At 41.3% G+C, this 24,588-nt stretch overlaps 1 protein-coding gene across 3 annotated transcripts in view; it reads left to right on the top strand.

Annotated features, from left to right (window-relative positions):
* The first annotated feature begins 6,401 nt into the window (after positions 1-6,401).
* The window catches only part of CLIP4 (CAP-Gly domain containing linker protein family member 4), an 81,474-nt gene continuing 63,287 nt past the window's right edge, over positions 6,402-24,588 (top strand). The window contains exons 1-2 of one of the 3 annotated variants that reach the window (XM_019448466.2): positions 21,543-21,811; positions 22,702-22,741. The gene's annotated coding sequence lies outside the window, so the exon portion shown is untranslated. Of the gene's footprint in view, positions 6,695-21,542; positions 21,812-22,701; positions 22,742-24,588 lie in introns of those variants that run through there. The other 2 variants (XM_019448459.2, XM_019448450.2) reach the window with 2 other exon arrangements.

Below are 24,588 nucleotides of genomic sequence, written 5' to 3'. Positions count from 1 at the left end.
GGAAACACAAAGCTGTGACTCAGTGCCTGGGGGCGAGCTGTGTTAGGCATCAAGAAGTTGTTTCATTTGTCACAGCACTGGGCTGGCTCAGTAAACAAGTATGACATGTGGGAAAATTCTTCTTTCTTCCATTTAACAGAGTGGAAAGCTCATCTGAAGGGTTCTTCGTGTACATTCTTCATTCTTCTCCTCTCGGGATTTGGGGCCCTGGTCAAATCATCTTTATGAAAACCTTTGATCTAAGTGGCTAAAATTATTTCCAAACCAATGACCAAAATAAAAGTATTTGCCTGCAGGGTCAGCTGTCAGATAGCTCTGTACCTTGTAGAATGGTTTTCTTGACTATTCCAAATAATTGAAGAAGTTCTTTATTCGTTGCCACTCATTTTTCATTAAGACTAATTTTGTTTTTCTTTCTTTTCAATTGCGTTTGCTTTAAATGAAAAAAAAATTACTTTGGATACTGTTGAGTAATTTGAGTAAAAATGTAAGATGACCCACCTACTCTGGAAAATTGTTTCACAGTTAAACATATACCCGCTTTATGACCCATAAATTCCACTCCTAAGAATTTACCCAGGAGTATTGGATGCATAGGTCCTCAAAAGGGACCAGTACAAGAATATTCCTATTAGCTTTACTCATAATAACCTCAAGTTGGAAATAATCCAAAAATCTGTCAATAGAGAAATAAATAAATTGGGCATAATTGTACAATGGAGTCCTTCCCAGCCATAAAAGGAACAACCTATTGAAACATGTAACAATATAACTTTAAAAATTATTATGCTGAGTGAAAGAAGCCAGACATAAAGGAGTATATGCAGCATGGTTCTGTTTATATAAAGTTCAATTACATGCAAAGCAATGTAATCAATCAATCCCTGGCAGAACAACTATACTTTTCAGCGACATCTCTTTACCATGGAAGGGGAGCCCCAATTTTTGGTGGCCAAGGAGTCTCTTCAGCCACACCTATGTTTCCAAATGAGGAAACAGAGGCTGAAAAAGTTTAGATAATTTGTTCAATCCCTATAATTAGCATATAGCTGATGTGGGATTTGGACCCTGGTCTCTCTGGTTCCAAAGCCGGTGTTATTCCTACTACATTTTTTTGGATGAGATATCTGCATTTCAAGCTCCACTTGGGATTGGTGGTTCATCTCATGTTGGACTTTTCAGTCATATGCTCAGATTCTGGCCACCAGGAGGAGGCTTGCAGGAGTCGACAACAGGTAACTTCAGATTTACTCTGTGGCCCAAAGAAGTCCTCCAGACTGCCCTTCCAAACCTTCTCTGTCTCTGACTATTCCTTTGGATTGATGACTTGGCTGGATGGTCACTGATTTTAATTTTGTCCCTGGGTGGGGACTTTCAGATAACCCCTACCTCTAAATTCTAGATCCCGCAGGAAATCCCATGTTCCACCACCTCTGAACTCTGCCCAGACTCCGGGTCTCTGTCCCTCAGCTGGTTCACCTCCTAGGACGCTAGCTAGCCAGAGTGCTGGCTGGGGGCAGGGAATTAAATATATAAAATAACTTCATATTAACTTCTGATTAAAGTTGCTACCAGAGGAAGACAGTGTCGGACTTCTATTCTTAGAGACATTTTAAAGTAAGAGGTGTTGATTTCAGCCAAAATGTTCTCATTTCATAAGCATGCTTGCATTTCACAAGCATTGTAATTTTTATTTTTGCTTATTACCTTCCCCTCTTTTCTTCTACCTGTATATATACTTTGCACAGCTGTTAATCATATTGTACATGCCATTATATTATCTTCGTTCACTAAAAACACATTATAAACATTTTCCGCGTTACTGTTTCAAAGCACTTAACGGGAAAAACTGTGTTGTATATAATCAAGTCAATAACCTCTTACTTTAAGAGAAAGATAAATAGCAGAGTCCCTAGGTATAAATCACAGCACAGTTTTGAATTTGCTAACTCTTCTTCCTCCATGCAGGTGTTTCTCAGAGAGAATACCATCACAGAGATGCATATAGACATAACCACACACCTGCCCTGTGGTGTAGGTAGATGGAGAAGAGGGTGATCAAATGTACAGGGTGTGTCTGAGAAGCCCATGCCTAGCAAAGACAAACATCTTGGAAGTGATGAGATGGGGACTTACACCTCAGGTCTGGCTGACTCTCAGGCTGTAGTTCTTTTCATATTTAGGTTATTTCTATTTGAGAGAGAGATGGAGAGAGAGAGAGAGAGAGAGAGCAGGTGAGAGGGGCAGAGGGAGAGAGAGAGACGGAGAAGGAGAGGGAGAGAATCCCAAGCAGGCTCCACGCTCAGCATGAAGCCCGACGTGGGGATTGATCCCACAATACTGGGATCATGACTTGAGCTGAAATTAAGAGTCAGATGCTCAACCAACTAAGCCACCCAGGAGCCCCTGAAATATCCTTATCCTTGTAGGTAAATCTTTGATCACATTTGTGATTATTTCCTAAGGATAGATTCTGGATGTGGAATTGCTTAGCCAAAGAATGTAAACATTAAAATAATTTAATTGACTTAATTTTTCTAGAATAGTTTTAAGTTTCCAGAAGAATTGAGGTGAGAGTTCCCATATACTCCCCATTTACACAGTTTCTCCTATAACATCTTACATTAGTGTAGTATATTTATTACGATTATTGAATCAATCATAATTATTAGCTAAGGACCACACTTTATTCAGAGTTCCTTAGTTTTTACTTAATGTCACTTATCTGTCTTAGGATTCCATCCGGAACACATTACATTTAGTCATCATGACTTCTTAGGCTCCTCTTGACTATGACAGTTTCTCAGGCTTGCCTTGTTTTTGATGACCTTGACAGTTTTGAGGAGTACCGGTCAAATTGTTGGATGTCAATTGGGATTTGTCTGACGTTTTTCTCATGATTAGATTGGTGTTCTGGATTTTTGAGAGGAAGATCATAGAGGTAATGTGCCATTTTTATTACATCATATCGAGAGTACATACTATCAACATGATTTACAACTGGCGATATTGACCTTGATCACCTGGCTGATACGGTGTCCGTAAGACTGCTCCACCGTGAAGGTGTTTCCCTATCCCATTTCTCTACTATACTCTTTGGAAGTATGATTGGCAGCCACGCATAGGGAGTGGAGAGTTATGCTCCCCCTGAATATAAACATTTTTAAGACTTTTGGTACAAATTGTGAAATTATTCTCTAGGAAGAAAGACTATATACCAGTCTACATTCCAAGCAGGAGTGTGAATATGTATCTATATTATTGTAAACTTGCCAGCATTGGATATTGTCCTTTTAAAAAACCCTGCTGATTTTAAAGAGTAAAAGTGGCATCTCCTTTCAATTTGCATTCATGAATTTATTGGAGAGTTTGTGTATTTTAAAAACTATATGCTCTGTTGGCCACTTGCATATGTTCTGTCAAGGGTTACTTGTACATTCTTTGCTCATTTGTAGAAACTGGGGTGTATATCTTTGTTTTGTTAATTTCCAGAATATTAGTATTTTAATTGGTCATATATGTTGCCATGTTGCCAGTATTTTTTTTAAGTTTTCCTTGTGCCTTTTAGTTTTATGATATTTTTTGGAGTACGAAAGTTTTCATTTCACATAACCAACTCTTTGGTCTTTCTCTTTATAATTTTTATCTTTGTTGTCATGTCTAGAAAGGTTAAATTTATACCTTGTGAAACACCTGGACAAATTTGTAATTGGGAATTTGTCAGTATTATTATTCTTTTAGGAAGTAATTATTTTTAAGTGTCAGTTTCCTGTGAAATGGAGAGATAGGACTTAGCTAGATCGAGCTTTGGCTCTGAAACAGTTAACACATTTCAAGCACACCTTTGATATGGACACATTTCAAGATGGATAATTGCAAATTAGGGACTCTCAAGAATTTCTGGGACTGGTTTTAATGTTTTAAAGAATTCTTAAAATGGAAGTGAACCGGCTGACAGGATACTAAGTTCTTTGGGGCCACAAAATGGCAAACTAATGGGGTGACTTGAAAATGTGTAAGTGACCACTATGAACTTTAAAGTGAAAGATGAGCTTTAAAGTATATGAAGATAAGAAATGTGATTATTAAGTAAAGAGGCAAGTTAATCACCGTCCTCCAGTAATTTACATATCCAAATGAGTCCTCAGAAATGGGGAGCTGGGGGCTTGGGAGTGATGGGGTAGTGGGGGTGGCCATAAACATGTATTTCAACAAGTAGCTATTCCACTCCCCCCCCCCCAAATTTTCAGAACAGTCTGGTTGAGAATTTTCTTCTGAGCCAACTTCAGTCATGAAATAAAATTAATCTAATTACAGTTAGTTGTGCCTCCCAAAGTAAAATAGAACATGGAAATAAAGCAGAATGTGGTGTGGCAGACTGGGATATGGAATGTTGATGGAGGTGCTTTTGTCTCTCCTTTTACTCATCAGATGTCTTCAGTGCATCTCTAGCCCCTTTCCTCACGGCCACATTGGGGAAGCCCTTTTGTGAAGCACCAGAGAGCAAGTCAATGAATCACCAGCTTCAGAGTTCAAAGCCTCCACTCAGGTATAAGATGGAAAAAATCTGCAAGGAGATTGGAGGAGACACAACAGCCGCCTGTCCCCCAATTCTTTCCATAGTTAAAGAATACCTCCTGAGTTAGGAAGAGAGAAGCCACAGGGTTCTGTGTGAGTGTGGCACTTCTGTGCCCACCTCTGATCTCAAGGCCTCATGGGGGTGGTTCCTGAGAGAAGAGGTTCTCAAGCCCCTTTCCTGGGCCATAGCCTGAGGCTGGGAGATAACAAACCAGAAAGCTTTGGGGAGAAGAGCCTCATATGCCCTTGAAGTGCCAGAAGAGAAGGCTGGTGTGGCATGTCTCCGTACAAAAGGATGGGAGACTTGCCCACCCCAGGCTCCCATAGTCAGACTGGCAGAAACAGATCACCTACAATTTCCTGAAGGCTTCCATGTGGAACAAATCTACCAGAGAAAGAAAGCTAGGGGGTCAGCTAGCCCAGGATGAGGCTGAGACCCAGGTGGATGGAGCTGCCTGCCCTTTCAACAGAGAGAACTAGTGGGAACCCCCTTGTGCCCCATAGATCGTTCAGGTCACCTCTCAAGGGAGCACATGTCATCTACTGGATAGGACAGAGGAAGACCAAGAAGGGGGCTCCTCGGATAAGCTCTTGAGAGCTGAGATCAGTTCCAGGGAAGAGAAGCAGAGGGGTGAAAAGAGAGAGAGTTTTAAACTGAATTGTGACTGAATTATAAACTTGAATTGACTAAGAAATGACTGAATTTGAATGAGTTTATCTGAGAGTGACTAGATTAAATTTTCTCTGCTTTGAGGCAGAATGGAGGCTTAAGGCAGAAATTACACTCAATTATAGAAGAATAGAGAAAATTACATTTTTACACACTTGAGTCAGTGACTGTGAAATCTGTACTGGTTCCAATAATTATAGGCAGCCAGGTGTCAGTAAAATCTCAAGAATAGACCACGGAAGCTATAGGCTGCTTTTCCAAGTTATTACTTCATCTGTTGCTGCAGCCCAAAAGGTGAGTACACTGTCTTATCAGAAATCATGACAAAATCCATTCAAAGCTCTGTTCAGTATGTTCTCTTTATATCAGAGACAGAACCAACACTTGTTGGTGGAAAAAACAAAAAACAAAAAACAAAACACAACTTTTTTTGGAGTCTAGGTTATAACCCTGTGACCAAAAGGGGGAAGATAGGAAATTGCAGGTAATGCTGGATGCCTTCTGTTTTCCTCCTCCAGATCCACTCTACACACTTCTTCTTCTTCTTTTTTTTTAATGTTTATTTATTTGAGAGAGAGAGAGAGAGAGAGAGAGAGAGCAAGCTGGGGAGAGGCAGAGAGAGGAGGGGACAGAGGATCCAAAGCAGGCTCTGTGCTGACAGCAGAGAGCCAATGAGAGGCTCGAACTTGTGAACCATGAGGTCATGACCTGAGCCAAAGTCGGACGCTTAACCTACAGAGTCTCTCAGGTGCCCCACTCTACACATTTCTGCACCCTTGCCAGTACTCTGGGAGATGGATCCTTAGTGCTCCAGCCCTAGAGATGCACTGGCCGAGACTTGGAGGAGGGAGAAGTAAGTCCAGGCATTAATTCCTCAGCTTCCCTTTGCGAGAGTCTCCTCAGCTTCTAGGCTTCTTCCTTGCCATGACACGAAGGACCAGGCCCTATTTCAGGCCATTTTTCTTCTGGAAGCCATTTTTCTTCTGGAAGCCATTTTTCTTCTTCCACTATTGCTTCCAGCAGCCTAAGAGGTAGCTTAAAAGTCCTAACTATGGTTTCTGGCCCTTTAAATCTGGTATCCATAGCACCACAGGCAATGTCATTATTATGTATTTGCTGTCTGTTGAAAAGCAGGCTGTTATACTCAAAGGAGGACTCCACCACAGGGAGTCAAGTCAAAGGTGGCCACCACCACCCTGGCTTTCTGTAATTGGAATCTGCTTATGGGCCCAAGGGAGCCCATTATGAAAACACCTATTTTCATAGACTCCCAACCAACACTCTAAACAATTTGTGCTCTTGCTGAGGAAGGCCCATGAGATATTGAAAAAATTTTTTTCTGGGTGACATTGAAAGAATAGTGTCATGTGCGGGTAAGTTTCACTATAAAATGAATCTCACGCCCACCAACGCCTCCGATGAAACTTCATTTCTGCAAAGGCAAAGGTGAGCATCCTAAACAAAGTATACTGTTATTTTAAACAAGTTAACATGGGTTGCAGTAGTTGGACATGTGCTGTGAGGCAGTTTAGACATATTTTACAGAACTGTATCCTTTCCTATATAATAACACCAGAAGTCAAAAGTCTGTTCAGTGCTAAAAACCTGAATGGAGTATTAAAAATGCTTCACAATCCACTCCTTTTTTGCTTTTTTTACGATTGATGAGCCAATATTGATACATCACTCTTCATTGAAGTCCGTAATTTACATGATGGTTTACTCTTTGTGTTGTATATTCTATGGGTTTTGACAGATGCGTAAAGTCATATATCCCCCATTACAGCATGGTACAGAATGGTTTCACCGCCCTTAAAAATCCTTTGTGCTCTACCTATTAATCCTTCCCTTCTTCCCTCCCCAGCCCCTGGCAACCACTGATCTTTTTACTGTAGCCTTTTCAGACTGGCTTCTTTCAGATCTTTTTACTGTAGCCTTTTCAGACTGGCTTCTTTCAGACTGGACAATATATATTTAAGGGTCCTTGAAGTCTTTTCATGACTTGATAACTCATTTCTTTTTACCACTTTCAATATTCCATCGTATAGATGTACCACAATTTGTCCATTCTCTTACTGAGGGACGTGTTGGTTATTTCCAATTTTTGGTAATTATGAATAAATTTGCTGTAAACATTTATGTGCAAGGTTTTGGACACAAATTTTCCAACTGGGTAAATATCTAGGGGTGAGATTGCTGCATCATAAGGTAAGACTATACAGTACTTAGCTTTGTAAGAAACTGCCCAACTGTCTTTCAAGTGGCTGTACCAATTTTCATTCCCACCAGCAATGAATGAGAGTTCCTTTTGCTCCACATTCTTGCCAGAATTTCGTATTGTCAGTGTTTAGGATTTTAGCCATTCTGATAGAATTGTAGTGGTATCTCATTGTTGTTTTAATTTTCATTTCCCTGATAGCATATGATATTGAGCATCTTTTCATATGCTTCCTTGCCATCTTCTTTGGTGAGGTCTGTTCAGATCATTTGCCTAAGTTGTGCTGTTTTCTTACTATTGAATTTTAGGAGTTGTATATTTGGGATACAAGTTATTCATCAGATACGTAGTTTTGCAAAGATTTTCTCCGAGTCTATGGCTGTGTTTTCATTCTTTTAACTTCTTCTGCAGAGCAGAAGTTTTAAGTTCTAATGAACTCCAACTTGTATTTGGTGCTAAAAAGTCATTACCAAATGCAAGGTTACCTAGATTTTCTCCTATGTTGTTTTCTAAGTTTTATAATTTTGCATTTGGCATTTATATCTGTGACCCATTTTGAGTTAGTTTTTGTGATACATGTAAGTTCTGTGTCTAGATTCATTTTTCTATATGTGAATGTCCAGTTGTTCCAGCACCATTTATGGAAAACACTATTCTTTTTCCATTGAATTCTCTTTGCTCCTTTGTGAAAGAGTGGTTGTATTTGTGTGGGTATATTTTGCTCTGTATTCTATCCTGCTGATATAATTGTCTCTTCTTTTGCCAATAACACACTGTAGTTTTATCCTAAGTCTTTAAGTCTGGTCAGCCATTTGACTTTGTTCTTCTTCAACATTGTGTTGGTCATTCTGGGCCTTTTACTTTTCCATATAGACTTTAGAATCAGTTTCTCAATATCCACAAAATAATACACTGGGATTTTGATTGGAATTGAATTGGATGCATGAATCAAGTTGGGAAGAACTGACTAATTATCTTGAGCCTTCTTTTCCATGAACATGGAATAGCTTTCTATTTATTTAGACGTTCTTTGATTTCTTTCATGCAAGTTTTCTAGTTTTCCTCATATAGATCTTGTACATATTTTGTTAGATTTATACCTAAGCATCTCTCTCTCTCTTTCTCTTTTTTATACTGTTTATAGAGTTGCTTCTAATTTCAAATTCCCATTGTTCATTGCTGGTATACAGGAAAACAATCGACTTTTGTATTTTGGTCCACATTAAACATTTTTTTAAATGTTTATTTATTTTGAGAGAGAGAGAGAGAGAGAGAGAGAGAGAGAGAGAGAGAGCACAAGCAGGGATGGGGCAGAGAGAGAGGGAGACACAGAATCTGAAGCAGGTTCCAGGCTCCGAGCTGTCAGCACAGAGCCTGACGCAGGGCTTGAACCCAAGAGCCATGAGATCATGACCTCAGCCGAAGTCAGATGCTCAATCGACTGAGCCACCCAGGTGCCCCAATTGGTCCACATTTTAAATGTCTTCTTTGCCTTTTATTTCTTTGCTTCCTCCTGTCTTTTGAAAGAGAGGAAGGAACTCAGGATCTGGAGAAAGATATTAAATTAAACATTTTAATTCAATTTTATTTTTAAAGTTTATTCTTTATTTTGAGAGAGCAAGAGTGGGGGAGGGACAGAGAGAGGGAGAGAGAGAGAATCCCAAGAAGGCTCCACATTGTCAGCTCAGAGCACGATGTAGGACTCGAACTCACAAACCTTGAGATCATGACCTGAGCCAAAATCGAGAGTTAGATGCTCAATTGACTGAGCCACCTGGGTGCCCCAATGTTTTCACATGAGTGACTAATATACAAAACAGCATATAATTGGATTTTAAAATGTGTCCTTTTTTAGTGAAAGGGAGAAATTAGAGAGCTAGCTCCCCATGGAAGAGGTGAGATATAGGAAGGGTCTGGAAGGGTAGTTGGATTTGGATAGGAGGAGGTAGATTGCAGGCAAAGTCTAAGCAGAAGAATGGCATGTATAGGATGGGGAGGTGGGAGTGAAGGGGTAGGTTTTATCACATTGGGCAGAGGTGGGAGATGACTTTGAAGAATGTCGGTGTGAGTAATCAGAACTTGATAAAGTGCTCAGAGGGAGTTTCTAAACAGATCCTTTGGGTCTGGTTCTTTTAGGACCATTGGTTTTTGGTTTCACATATACCTCAAGGCAGATATTCTGAACCATTTGCTTCTTTGAATCAGAATTACAGGCATATGCCAGGAAGTGTTTCTAAAGAGAAGCACTGCCCTTCTGGGGAAAAACTACCAAATGGGGTTGCAGGTTTTTCATTTGCCCCAAGAGTAGAATTTCACATACGTACATCAGGAAAAAAGCAACCTACTTGAGAGGTCAAAAATAGTGATACAGATGCCAAGGGAGGTTTCTTTGAGTTTCCCAGGCCCCTTGCTGGCTGGCTGCGTTGAACTCAGTCTCTTTGAAGAACTCTGTCATTACTGGGGGGCAGGAGAACTCTGTGGCGTCTCTTAGGAGGGAGGAAAGCAATGAGGGAATTGTATGAATTCCAAAGCTTTAATCTCTTCTTACCACAAAGAGAAGAGCACACAGGGCATTAAATGCCCTATTTTTTTTTTTTTTTTTTTCTTGGTCTGAGTTAACTTACCTCATGAGACCTCTCTAGTGTTATACGTAATTGCTTATTCAGGTCACCAATAATGACACTGCAGGGATTCAAGGAAGTTTTCATGGTGAAAGGACACATCCATATTTAGAACTCTAGTCACTACCTCCTCCACAGACATTACCTTCCTTCATAAAACCTCTCTGAATCCAACTCTTTCCACTCCCACTCCCACCTCCACCCTGATCACCTGAATTCAAGCCACCTGCCTGACAGCCACATACTAGATCTCCTTAACTATAGAGTCCCTCTCATAATGACCTGGGGTCAAAACCTTGGATCCATTCTTTTCCTTCACAAAGTCTTGTTCATTCTTTCTATGAAGCATCTCTAAACATTCATAAGAACATCCCATGCATTGCTCTTGTCTTGGGTCCACTGCTACTCATGTTTATCTCTCTGCCTGGTGTTTTTCTCTTGTCTCTCATCATTTTAAGCACATACCCAGATATCCAGCTAAATTTTAACTTCAGATAAACAATAATTAAAAAAAATAATTTGGTACATACTTCTACTAAAAAATTATTTGTTATCTGAAATTCAAATTTAATTGGGCAGCCTATATTTTATGTGTCAACCCTACCACTATGGAACTTTTCTTAATGATCCAATTCTTCCTTATCTGATTTTTTAGTTCCTAAAATACCTAATGCAGCCTTTCATTATATGCTATCTTATAATTATTGATTACATATACAGTATTAACACTTATTGGGCAATTATTCAGCATCAGGCACTGTGCTTAGTTCTTTTCATACAATAGCTCATTGAATTCATACAAGAAATATGTGATAAAGTAGGTCCTACTATGATACCAATTTTGTAAATGAGGAGGCTGAGTTTTTGAGAAATTATTTTGTGTGTTCAAGGTCCCAAAGCTAATTACACTTGAACTTTAGTTTTTCTGTAGGGTGACCAACTTGTTCTGATATCCCTGGCACTGTTCTGGTTTTAAAATTGAAAGTACTCACACCCTAGAAACCCTTTCAGTTCCAGGCAAACCTTACATGTCTGGGTTCAAAGTCTGGGATTCTATCTTGCTTCCAATTTTTTTGAGATTTAATGTTTTTCCTCTCAGTTATGTTAGAAAGTCACCAAGGACAGGGTGATATCTAATAGTATTTACTGACACCAAGAATTATTTAGTAAGTGCTTGACAAATGAGGACCAGAAGCTCCCCTCCAAGGCCACACCTCTTTTCTTGAGCCTCTTTGGATTGCAGATGCTCAGGACTGTGTGGGTGTGCGTAAGGGCAGCTAATCTTAGATGCAGCTGAGACCTGAGCGTGGCCACTGGCCTTTGCAATAGAGACACAAAATGGACCATGATGTCACTGACCATTGCTTACAAAGATGCTAGGCTATTGTTACTAGCAACAGTGCCCCTAAGTTAGTGAAAATGCAGCTCCTTGGTAGGTGTGTGGTGCCTCACTTGACATGCTGAACCTTGAGAGACTCCCTGCTTTGAAGACTGAGTTAGGGCTTGGATGAGGCTGGAGAAACAGAAACCATGGTGCCAAGAAAAGGAGTGCAATAGGGTGGGTAGCAAGACCATCAGCACCTTGATGGACGGACAGCACCCAAGGAAGCTGAGTGGCTGTTTCTTCACTGGGAATATGCTTTTGTGCAATGCACATATATCCAAAAGATTATTATGTTATTACATTATTATATAACAACCAAATGGTTAAAATGATGATATGTAGGTGTTATTGTTATGCTGCAAAGTGGTTAATGGGGTGTGATGGGAAAGGCAGAAACAATAGATTTCCATCCCCTAGGGACATCTGTATAACTTGTCTCCACTTCATTTTGAATGCAGGTCATTACTGTGCATACTTACACCAAGTTAAATGAAGCTGTCTGTGACAAATCATTTATAAAAATAATTTGCTATTTAAAAGAACTAGTTAAGTTGAATTGATAAAGGCTAACACTTTCAAGGCAACTTTGTTTTTAGTTGCTGAGTTTCACTTCAAAATGCTTGAATTTTTAGTATGCTTTTGTTTTAGGCTTTTTATTACGAGAGCGTAACAGATATGGGGCATAAGGGTCAGACAGGAGTTTCTATTTTGGACAGTGCTGACAGATTCCATGGTGGCTTTTCCTCATCCTCATAAATGTCTCTTAGCCTCTTACTGTGACATTCAAGGCCATTCCTGATCTATTCTCAACCTCCCTTTCCAGCTCATCTTCTACCAATTCATGCTATGGACTCTGCACCACTTAGACCCTTTGCTGTCCTCCAAACACACGTTTAGCTTTTCTGCCTCCAAGCCTTTCTCTTGCAAAGCATTGTGGTTAAGAGTTTAATCTCTTGAACTAGACTGCCTGGGTTCACATCCAGGTTCTGCTATTTACTGAGTGATCCTGAGCAAGTTGCCTAACTACCTTATGCCTATTTCTCCAACTGGAAGGTGAAACTAAAATGATATTTCTTCTTCAGAAGTAAAATAATTCATGAAAGTGCTTCGAACAATGCACAGCACATACTAAGCCCTCAGTAAATGCTGGCCCCCTCATTCATGTAACTGGAGCTCGTTATCCTCCCCACTTAACTCAGAATATATCTTTTCCTCAAAGGCTTTCCTGATCACCCCATCCTGCAATGTGTGCTCCCTCTTGGGAAATCCCTAGACACTGCTTCTTTGGCACGTTGTTGGCGTTCTTTTCTCATGTTCATGTCTCATGACCACATGTGATTGTTTTCCTCCAGCTAGCCCACTTTGAGTTAGGCTTTGTACTCATGACAACAGTGGGAGGCAGGTATTTTTCATCTCATTTTACAAAGGAACAAACTAAGGCCCAGAGAAGTTAAGTGATTTTCTAGGGTTACTGAGCTGGGGAGAGAAGGTTCTGGGGGCTCCAGCTCAATTTGCACATGATGACAGCTTCAACACTCTTCCTCCTATCCTAGAAAACAAGGAGCAAATCTTATACTGTGGTAGACTCCATACTTTCCTTTAGGAAGGAGGTATTCAGTTTATTCCTGATTTGATGGGTTAATATGCAATTTGGTTGCCTTGCTAAGTGTCATTCAGGACTTATGGTTGTGATTATTTTGATGATGATGAAGATATTGCATGGGATATTTTGATGGGCCTTAAAAGGATGGACTGTAACTTACTCTTCTTGGGTTGAACCCTATATGAATCTAAAAACACAATTCACATTTATTTTTGTCTTAACTGTTCCCTGCTGTTGCAAATATGATTAGATGAGGAATGTCAAAACCCATCTTATTATCAATGCTGTTTTTGTCACAAAGGAGACTTTCTCCCAGCTAATTGGTCTGTCAATGGTTCTCTTTGTTAGGTGAGTCATTTGATCCATTGTTGACAAGGTGCAAATTGCTCTCTACCCACCCACAGGGTAGGGTGGGGGAGGGGGAGGATGCTCCAGTGGGTCTGACAGTCTTTCAACCCCTAATTAAGATGCTATTAAGCAGCTGATAGTTTACAGTGAACAGAGATGAAACTGTATTGGTTTTGTAAGCAGCTGCTGGAAAGACAACTTGATAGAGCTTTAGTGATGTATGAATGCTTCCCATTTTAGAGTGTGTGCATGCATGTGATACAAAGACAACTTCTGTGATTTCTCAACTCCTTGGATATGATAGTTATCTTTTCTGTGACTGAAATCTTAAAGAACCAGGCCCATTTTATCAACAAATATTTATTGAATTTGTATTATGTGCCAAGTACTAGGTTCTAGGTACTGAGGATGCAGCACTGACAAAAATAGACTAAAACTTCTTCCCTCTGGAACTTTTTCTTTTAAAGCTTTTTATTAGGGGAAAAAATTTCAAATGTATGCAAAAGAAGAAATAATAATATACCCATCATTCAGCTTTAATAATGATCAATATTTTGTCATTCTTTTTTCATCTATCCCTTCCACCATACACTTATATTTTTACTTGAATAAATTTGACATGTAACCTTGTATTGGTTTAAGGTGCATAGCATGTTATTTTGATACATTTGTATATTATAATATGATTGCCAGTGTAGTGATATTTATCATATTACATAATCAGAGCACAATATCATTGTCTAAATTCATTACGTGTGCATTAGGTCTCTAAGACTTATTTACCATTCACTATAAGTTTGTGTCTTTAAACACCATCACTCTTATCCACCCCATCCACCAGCCCCTGGTAAGCACCATTTTACTAACTTTTACAGGTTTAACTTTTTTTGATTCCACATAAAAGTGATATCTTTATACTTATCTTTCTCTGTTTGACTTTGCGTAGTTGCTCAAAGCCCATCTATGTTGTGGCATATCCTGTCAGATATCCTTCTTCCTCATGGCTGTATAATATTCCACTGTGTATATGTGTCACATCTTTTTTATCCATTCACCCACTGATGGCTATTTGGGTTGTTTCCATATCTTGGTGATTGTGAATAATGCTATGATAAACATGGGAGTGCAGATACGTCGCTGAACTCCTGTTTTCATTTCCTTTGGGCTTAAATCCAGAAGTGGAATTGCTGGATTGTATGGTAAACCTATTTTAAATTTTTTGAGGAGCCTCCATATTGATTTCCATCGTGCTTGGACCAATTTGCTTTCCCATCACACACTTATGGACCACTTTAAAGCAAATCTCAGACATTAAACATTTTATCATAAATACTTTAGTATGAATTTCTAGCAGATAAGAACTTTTTTTAATGTATATTTTTGAGAGAGAGAGAGAGAGCACACATGAGCATGTGAGTGGGGGAGGGGCAGAGAGATATAGGGACAGAGGGTCTGAAGCAGACTCTGTGCTGACAGCAGAGAGCCCAATGTAGGGTTCGAACTCACAAACCAGGAGATCATGATCTTAGCCAAAGTCAAACACTTTGCGCCCCAGATAAGGACTTTTTAACAAAAACGTAATCACATGTTATTCTCATTCCTAAAAAAGTTAACAAAAACTTTTTGATACAATTTAATGTCCAGTTCATGTTAAATTTCCCTCAACAGCCTCAAGAATTTTTTTACATTTCTTTGTTTGATCCAGATCTAAATGCTCTGCACATTATAGTTTGTAGATAGAGCTCTTATGTCTCTTTCGATCTACACTAGTTTCCCTTAGCTAATTTTTGATTGTAGGAATTGGGTTATTTTCCCTGTAGAAGTTTCCACATTTTGGACTTGGCCTATTACATGCTCATGATGTAATTTATGATATTCCTTCATGCTTCATGTTTTCTATAAAATGATATTTATATCTAGAGACTTGGTTAAAGTATGTTTCAATGAGGGGCGGGGGTGTTGGAACTAACATCCTAGTGGAAACCATCTCGATGCTGCTATTATGTGCCAGAGATGTTTCTGGAACTGCCTTGGTGGCCATAGCTTTGAGCAGCCAGTGTGAAAGACTTGTTCCTTAGAGAGGCAGTTTTAATCCTGATGCCATGAAACATTCCCTGTGTTCCTTCTTTCTTATGTTGGCCTGTAAAGAACACTTTTTAAAAATAGTTTATTTATTTATTTTTGAGAGAGAGAGAGAGAGAGAGAGAGAGAGAGAGAGAAAGAGAGAGAGCAGGGGAGGGGAAGAGAGAGAGGGAGACAGAATCCCAAGCAGGCTCCATGCTGTCAATGGAGAGCCCAACATGGGGCTCAAACTCATGAACTATGAGGTCATGACCTGAGCTGAAACCAAGGTTCAGACACTTAACCACTGAGCCACCCAGGCACCCTACCATAAAGATACAAACAACTTTAAAAGTTGTTGTATCACGTGGTGTTGGGGAGTGGCCCAACTGGAGGACATGGGAAGCAGTTCCCACATAGGAATGAGTTGGGTTTGAAAACTTCATTTGTTTGTGTCTTTTTGGGAATTAGACTAACAAAAGAGAGAATAAACTTACAGAATAGCACGAATCTAAATTAGGCCAGTTGAGTTAGAATATTTGAGGAAGTCTCTGGTTTATTTTGTGAAAGGTATTCAGGAGATTCAAGTGTGCAACCAGGAATGAGAACCAAGGATTCAGATAATAAGGCTTGTGAGGTCTTCAGTTTGTAGTCTGCTTTAGCAGGCAGGTCCCCACTTGAAGCTTTGAGAGAGAAAAGGAGATTCTTCAGAAGAAAGCAAGCCCAGGTGACAGCAGTAGGAAGTTCCTGGGGTCTCTGGTGACTATCGATTTGAAAGGATTTCAGTGGTATTGATGAATTTCTCCATCAATAAATGATGTTATGAACTTTTCTTAAAAATGGGGAATGGGGCTTTGGTTTGGAAAATCCAGAACTATGAAGGAAAAGATGACTCCAGTGAACAAACAGAAGAATCAAGCTGTCATTTACTGACATGGGAAGGGTGTGGGGTAGGGTTCTATTCTGAACATATTACATTTGAGATGCTTATTATACACTATAGATTAGATGTTGAGTAGGCAGTGGATATATGTCTGAAGTTCAGGGCTAGAGATAGAAATTTTGGAATCCTGAAAATAGAGATAGCATTTAAAGCCTTGGATGGGATGAGATCATCTAGTAAATGAGAGAATGGCTTCCTGGAAGCCACGTGAAGGTTACAAACAGTTTCTCTGAGGCATATCTAGGAGGGTGATTGCTGAGTCATAAAGCACGCTGATAATTTTTTTCACTAGACACTGCCAGCTTGCTCAATGGAATGTATTTACCAGTTTAAATTCCCATCAGCAGTGCATGAGGATTCCCATTTCCCCATATCTTTGCCAATATTTGGGATTTTTCTAATTTTTGCTAAGCTGATGGGTGAGGCACTGGTGTGTTGGTGCTGGCTCATGAGAGCAGACTGAACACACTTCTTCTAAAATCCTTGTTCAATGACCTCCTGCTGGTAGTTTGAAATTGGCAGGGGTGAGAGTATTTGCACATGGAAATTAGCAAACGCTAAAATTAGGACTGCCCCTGCTCTAATCCCCCAGAGCTGGTTTTTAAATATACCAGCATCCCAGTGGCTATAGGTAGCACCATACTTTTTGTTGTGTTTCTATTCTCTCCTCTCTAGAGGGTTTGAGCATCTCTTCTATGCTTGCATGCCATTCTGGCTTTTCCTTCGGCCTATTTCTATCCTTTTCTCATTTTTATATTGGATTTTCTGACTTCTTTTTGTTGACTTGCAAGCGTTCCTTACATATTTTAGATATTAATCCCTAAATGCTTTTGAACACATCATATATCTTCTCCCAGTTTGTCAGCTGCTGTTAACTTTTTCTATAGTAGTCTTCATTGGAGAAAAGCCTTCATTGTGATGTATGGCAAATCTCCCAGCCTTTTGTTTTAAGGTTTGTACTTTTGTAGTCTTGTTTTATGAAGTAAGTCCCTACCCCCATGTTCATAAAGACATTCTCCTACATTTTCCTTCTACCTTTCGAATGTAGGTCTTTAATTCATCTAGAGTTCTCCTTTGTTTTTGTTTTTTGTCTTTTTTTTTTTTAATTTTTAAGTTTATTTATTATGTGAGAGACAGCACAAGTTGGGGAGGGGCAGAGAGAGAGGGAGACACAGAATGCAAAGCAGGCTCCAGGATCTGAGCTGGCAGCACAGAGCCTGATGCGGGGCTCGAACTCACAAACCATGAGATCATGATCTGAGCCAAAGTCGGACGCTTAATCGACTGAACCACCCAGGTGCCCCATGGGGTTCATCTTTGTATATGGTAGACATGGAGCATCCAGCTTTATTTCTTCATAAACTAAGCCAGTTTCCCCAACAATATCATCTAAATGACATATATTTTTCTCATTGATTTGTGGTACCACCTTTATATATGTTGAGGTGTCACGGTCTGCTTCTGAGCTCCCTATTCTGTTTTACTGTTCCATTTCTGTTCTAGGACCACACTATTTTTTTTATCACTATGTGGTAATAATAATATCTGGCAGGGCAAGCTTCCTCTCTTTGCTGTTGCTTTTCCAAACTGACTTAACTATGAAAATTTTTATTTTTCCTCATATGTTTATTGAAGTTCCTTAAACTTTGAGTTGGTATAACATTGCATTTAGAAATTAGATGGATTTTTACAATGTCAAGGCATCCTATCCATGGCATGTCTTCATTATTCAATCTTCTTTAAAAATTTTTTTTAATGTTTTTATTTATTTTTGAGACAGAGACAGAGAGCATGAGCAGGGGAGGGGCAGAGAGAGGGGGAGACACAGAATCTGAAGCGGGCTCCAGGCTCTTGAGCAGTCAGCACAGAGCCCGATGCAGGGCTCTAACTCACAGAGTGTAAGATCATGACCTGAGCTGAAGTTGGACGCTCAACTGACTGAGCCACCCAGGCACCCCTCAATCTTCTTTTATGTCCTTAAATAGAATTTTAAAACTTTCTCCATAAAGTTCTTACAAGTTGTTAGGTTAATTCCTGGATATTATGCTTAAGAGTTTTATTGCTATTGTAAATCTTATTGTCTGTTATATTTCCTGGTTGCTTACTGCTGATATAGAGGAAACTATTTTTAGCAATTTATCTTGTACTTGACAACCTTATTGAACTCACTTATTACTTCTAATAGTTGATTCTGTTAGCTTTTCTCTGATGACGATCCTATCATCTGCAGATATAGATTTTAGGGGCTCTACCCAGTGCTCTGATATTTTGCATTTCACGACTTCTGCTAGTTGGGCTTCAATTTGGCACCCCAATTCTGACAGTGGGGTCTTTCTTATAGTCCTGATGGCCCCTACATCCAGATTCTGAAAACTGAGCCTTGTCTTCTTCTCAGTGAATGATATGATATCCTGCCCAATACCTCAGTCCACATAAGAGCAGTGGCTCAGTCTTCTTTTGCCTATGTCCCCAACCCTTTTACCATGGTTTGGGTCCTGTTAGCTGCTGAGAGACCTTTTGGTGCTGACTTCTGGTTGTCTGCTTGAATTTCTGAATGGTCCCTGCTATTTGACACAACATTTCTGTGTCTTGAATGCCCCAAAGGACACCCTGCATAGGTAATACAAAATAGTGGATCAACACAAGACTTCAGATCAGACAGACTTAGTTTGAATCTTTTCCTGCCCCAGGGTACATCAAGCAAGTTCCACAACCTGATGGAGTCTCTTTCTTCATTTGTGAAGTGAAGGCAAGTAAAATCCCACAGGTAAAGGGCCACACAGTGGTCAGTCAGTAATGCCCCTTCTCCATACTGATCACCAGTGCTGATAACTTCCTGTGACTGTGGTTTATGTTTCATTGTCCAGGAACCTCACTGTGCCTTCAGATACAATTGCATCTTAGTAGGTACAGTTGTACCACATGCCCATGTGCCTTCCCACCCCAGAAGATGGTTTAAGTTCCAAGTCCTGGTCCAACTCTTGTTAACTGGGCAATACGTGGTCATACTTGTATGACCCATGGGGTTTTCTAGGGAGCATGATTCTGATGAGTGCTTATATTCTTGATGATGGCTTATGGAATAAATTCAGTATTTTGGACAAAGGCAACCAGGTGAGTAGGAGACTCTCTCCCTAATTGCTTGGTATCCTGGGAAATTGCCTGTGTACTATTTTGTGTTTGGGTGTAGCAGAAAAGGCTAGCAGCCTGGCTGGTTCTAACAGAGACTTTTATTATAGTTAAAAACAACTCAGCTAGCCACACCCTGTCACCTACTAATAGTGGTATCTCAGAGGTATAATTTAAATCAGCAATAAAAGTGAACTGTATACCTATGTTTCCACAGGTACACCAATAGCACCTTCTGTTACACACAGATCTTTATGAGTTTTTGTGGCTCACTGACAACAGGACTAATTTATAGTTGCTTAAAGCCAACCAAAGTTGCCTTCCTTCTTCTAACCAGTGAAAGAGGTGGGCAGGATCAGACAAGAAGAGGGTATTATGGCGGCAGGGAGAAGGAGGTGCAACTCCCAAAGGGAGGAGGCAACTGTGTCACATGATCATCCCCGAGAGTCCATGAAGGTGCTGAACCTGCAGAGAAAGAGAAACTGGCAGCTGACCAGGGACTGTGGGATGGTCATGGCATTTAAATATTGCATAAGTTCTATGGGTTTTAGCTGACAGTGTGCTCCACCCAATTCAACAATGTAATATTGACTGCTACAAAACTATTTTGATATCTTGAGCTACGCTAATAGAAGCATGGGACCTAGAAAGAGGTGAGAGTTTCTATTTTCTCTGCACTCAACAGGACACCATGTTCATTTGTGAGCTCTAAAGAAGCTGGGGTATGTCATAAAGACTCCTTTAACATGCTGGTGAGTGGGATCTTGACCCTGTCGTACAAGGAGTAGCCTAAGCGACAGAGAATGCTTGTCCTAGATATCTTGAATCAGAGGCAGACATGATCTAGAAGTCCCCAGAGTAGAAACCCAATAAGGAGGAGATGCAGGGAGGTGATTTAGCTCAAGGTAGGAAGAGCTTGTCAACAAGGCTGGTCTATGATAAAATGACTGCTTTTAAAGAAAGAGTTCCTGGTTACTGGAGGTATTCAACTATGGCCATTTGGTGTAAGGATGTTGCAAGGGAGGCCCAGGCAAGGGAAGGGGGCTTTTTCTAATCTCCAGAATCCGTGATTCCAACAGGAAAAGATGCTCTGGTGTGTCCCCAGCACTTACCTCTGCTCTTGCAAGAGACCCAGATAGACATTCAGTCATTCAATATCTGCTCTTGCCAGGCACTGTGCTTGGCGAACACGGAGGTACAGTGTAGTAATCTGTATATCACAGCCAGAATGAAAAGGCCTCAGAGAGAGAGTTGTTATGTTGTAACATCAGTGATTCAGTGTTATAAACCTCAGTCATGGGGAAACAATGGACTCATTAAGTTCCTTCATTAAGGAGACTCATTAAGTGCCAAGCAACACCTTTCCTTCTACTGGGTGATGGAGAACCAGGTTGTCAGCACTTAACGTCTGTTGTTACAGTTTCACCACCTCTGGCTCTTGGGGAATGGAGATGGGACCGAGGGAGAAGAAGGTGAGAAATGAGCAAAGCAGCAGGAGAAATAAAGTTCTGGGACGACTACTCACGTCTCCCCTTCTGCCTCCACAGACACCTTTGGGTGTATTCGGCCTGGGTATAGTATCGGCTAGGCTTTTTACAGCAAAACCTGCAAACAGGTAATTGACTGGTGGACCTATTCTGGGCCATGCACAGGGTTAGACACAGATAAGACGCCATGCCTGCCCCTGTGAACTCGGTGGGGGCGCTCCTAGCCCCGGGGCGGGGGTGGGAGAAGGTAGCTAAGGGCTTTAATGGAGGAGTACAGCGCGCCAAGGGCTACCGCCCCTACTCACTGCCCTGGGCCCTGCGGGGTTCCCCCGAGAACCTTCCTGCGACTGCGATGGAAATACCACGGCGCTGCCACCTCCACGCAAGTCTAACCCAGGAAGCTCCCAGGCGGTCCCAACCTGGAGGCTCCACCTTCCGTGGGCTGGGGGCCGGCGGGGGCGCAGGCAAGAGGCGCGCGCTTCTCGCCTCCACCCCACCCCCCAGCCCCGGCGCGTGCGCGGGGCTGGGGCCGAGGCCTGCGCGCGGCCCGGGAGCCTGCACTGCGCGCGCGCCGACCCCGCGTGGGGCCCGGCTCGGCGCGCGCGGAGGCGGCAGGCGGGAGGGGCCGGACCAGGTCTGGGAGCGGCGCAGCGGGAGGCTCCGCGGCCGGCCACTGGAGACTGGCGCCGGGCGGAGGAGCGCGCCTCTCGGCCTTGCCTCCGCGTCTCCGCGTTCGCAGCCGGCCGTCCCGAGAGGACCGGAGGAGCAGGTGGGGCGGGAGCGCGCGGGGGCTGCGGGCCGGCTGGGCGGGGGCGAGGGTGCCCGAGGGGCTGTTGACGGCTCGGGGAGGGCCGCGCGGAGGCTCTGGGAGCGCCGCGTCCGCGTCCGGTGGCGCCGGGGTCGCGGGCTCCCGCAGGCCTCCCCGGGGCTGTCGCCGGGGGCGGGGGCGGCGCGGCCCACCTTCGGAGAGGTGGGTTTCTCCTCTCCGCTCCTCGCAGGCTGTGTAACTTTGGGATGAGGAGCGGCGCGGTGCCTGGGTTGCGGGCCCCCTGTCCGCCTCCGCAGCCGCGGCCGCCCGGGCGCCCTGGGAGTGTCACCCGCACGCAGATGTGCTGCGTGCGGTGCGCCGCCTTTGGTGTTTTTCCTGCAGCGGGCCTCTTCACATCTCCCGTGCCTCCCCTTGCTTAATAAATTGTTAAGAAACCTTTTGCCGGTGGGAATGCAAAGCTAAACCAAATGGCTTTGCTTCCAGTCTTTGGCTATCCTGAGATTCCTTAATTCGAAATAATAGGAATTGGGAAGGGAAGTTGGGGTGGGGGGTTGGGGGCACTTGCTCTGAGCCCTGCCCTAAACAGAGAGGTGGTTTAGACCTCATCCTTGTAGATTAGATTGATGGGTTTATAATGTCAGCTTTCTTTTAGATGTCAGGTTGTTCATTCATCCCGAGACTAAAGAGGCAGTTTGGATTTAAACTCTGAGACAGTGTTTTGATATATATCAGAGGATGATATTCTCAAGGGATAGTAACTTGCTCTATGTTCCCAGCTAGACTGTGGTTCACATTGTAGCAATTTCATAGTATAAATCGGTGCCTGTGAAATATTTCAATATAGAAACACCCTCCTCCTTAGAAACATCCTGCAAATACTTCATTTTCAGATTGACGTTTGTCATTTATGAACCTTCTGCACAATTTGAAGTAAGTCGTCTAAGTGGCAGAAGATCAGGCGATGTGGGACACGGAGCGACTATGGACCGAAAGCAGAGAATTGAAAATGGCAGAAATCTAGCCTTCTACATCTTTATTATGCAAAAGCATCCTGGTTCTATCTTATTTTGCTAACAATATGCATTTTTAAAAAATGCTTTCATTTGGTAATGGACCACCTGGGCTGTAAGATTAGAGCTTGAAATATGAGTATTTTTACTTGTTTGATAGAAGATTTAACAAATGGTATATTATTTGTAGTACTTCAGACATTTCAGATTCACCAGATACAGTTTTCACTAGCAGGGTCTTTTAAAAAAAGTGATATTTATATGGTGTCTTTTTATTGTTCTTAACAACTCCAGTTTTGAAACATGTACTAGTGGCCTTTTTGTTAATCAACTCTTTCTCCCTGTTTAAACCTACAAATATCTGGTTACTTTTAGGCTTACTGTTCCCTGGTTCCTTATGTATAATTAACCGTGCTGCTATTGGCTTGCTTAGTTTTGTTAGCCTTTGTTTATTGTTGATTCTTACTATTTTCGCATCGAATTTGAGCAGCACTGTTTTCCTTCAGTGGTGTTCTACAGAACTTTCTGCAATGAGGGAAGTGTTTCTGCACTGTTTAAGCATGGTGTCTGCTACCCACATGTGGCTTTTGAGTACGTCTGTGGGGCTAGAGCAATGGAGGAACTGAAATTTTAGTTTAATGTAAATAGCCACGTGTGGCTAGTAGCTACCTGGTTGGACACTGCAACTTTAAATTTTTAGTCCTTCAGGAAGTTTCCACTGACCCTCTTGAACACAGCATTTATTACAACTGTACAGTAATTTCAGCTTTCTTATAGAAATATACTAGACTCTAACCTATGTGGGGACGAGGGCATACCTATTTTCTTTCTCTTTGTATGCCCAGCCTAGGACTTAGAAACACTCAGTAAATGCTTGTTGAGTGACTAATGAACTTCTGGAGGGCAGGTGTCTTTTATATTCTTTCTAGGGCTGAGAGGCAACTAAGTATCGACTATTGTAAATACCTGTTTAGTGATTGAATAGATTTATATATGTAACAAATAAATGGATAGCTGGAGATACTACATTAAATTTTTTTGGTTATTATCTTTTATTGAAGCATAATTAACATACAGTGTTATATTAGTTTCAGGTGTACAATATAATGACTCATCAATCTATATATTACTCAGTGCTCATCATGATAAGAATACTCTTAATATTCTTTATCATTTTCACTCACCACCTACCCACCTCCCTTCTAGCAGCCACTGGTTTGTTCTCTGTATTTAAGAGTCTGTTTTTTCTTTGTTCCTTTGTTTTGTTTTGTAAATTCCACATGAGTGAAATCATATGGTATTTGTCTTTCTCTGTCTGACGTATTTCACTTAGCATTATAACCTCTAGGCCCATCCATATTGTTGCAAATGACAAGTTCTCATTCTTTTTTGTGGGTGAGTAATATTCCACCCCCAGTCTTCTTTATTCATTCATCGATGAATGGATGCTTGGGTTGTTTCCATACCTTCACTATTGTATACAGTGCTGCAGTAAATGTAGGGTGCATACATCTTTTGAATTAGTGTTTTTGTTTTCTTTGAGTAAAAACCTAGTAATGGACTCACTGGATCACTTAGTAATTCTATTTTTAATTTTTAATTAATTAATTTTTAAAATGTTTATTTTTGAGAGAGAGCGCTCAAGTAGGGGAAGGGCAGAGAGAGGGGGGGAAAGGATCTGAAGCAGGCTCTGTGCTGACAGCAGCAAAGCTGATGTGGGGTTCAAACTCACGAACTGTGACATCGTGACCTGAGCCGAAGTCAGAC

This window comes from Panthera pardus, unplaced genomic scaffold, assembly GCF_024362965.1.
Source record: "Panthera pardus isolate Hobbes unplaced genomic scaffold, ASM2436296v1 HiC_scaffold_26, whole genome shotgun sequence".
Classification (NCBI taxonomy): Eukaryota; Metazoa; Chordata; class Mammalia; order Carnivora; family Felidae; genus Panthera; species Panthera pardus.
This window is presented reverse-complemented; position numbering and strand designations above follow the sequence as displayed.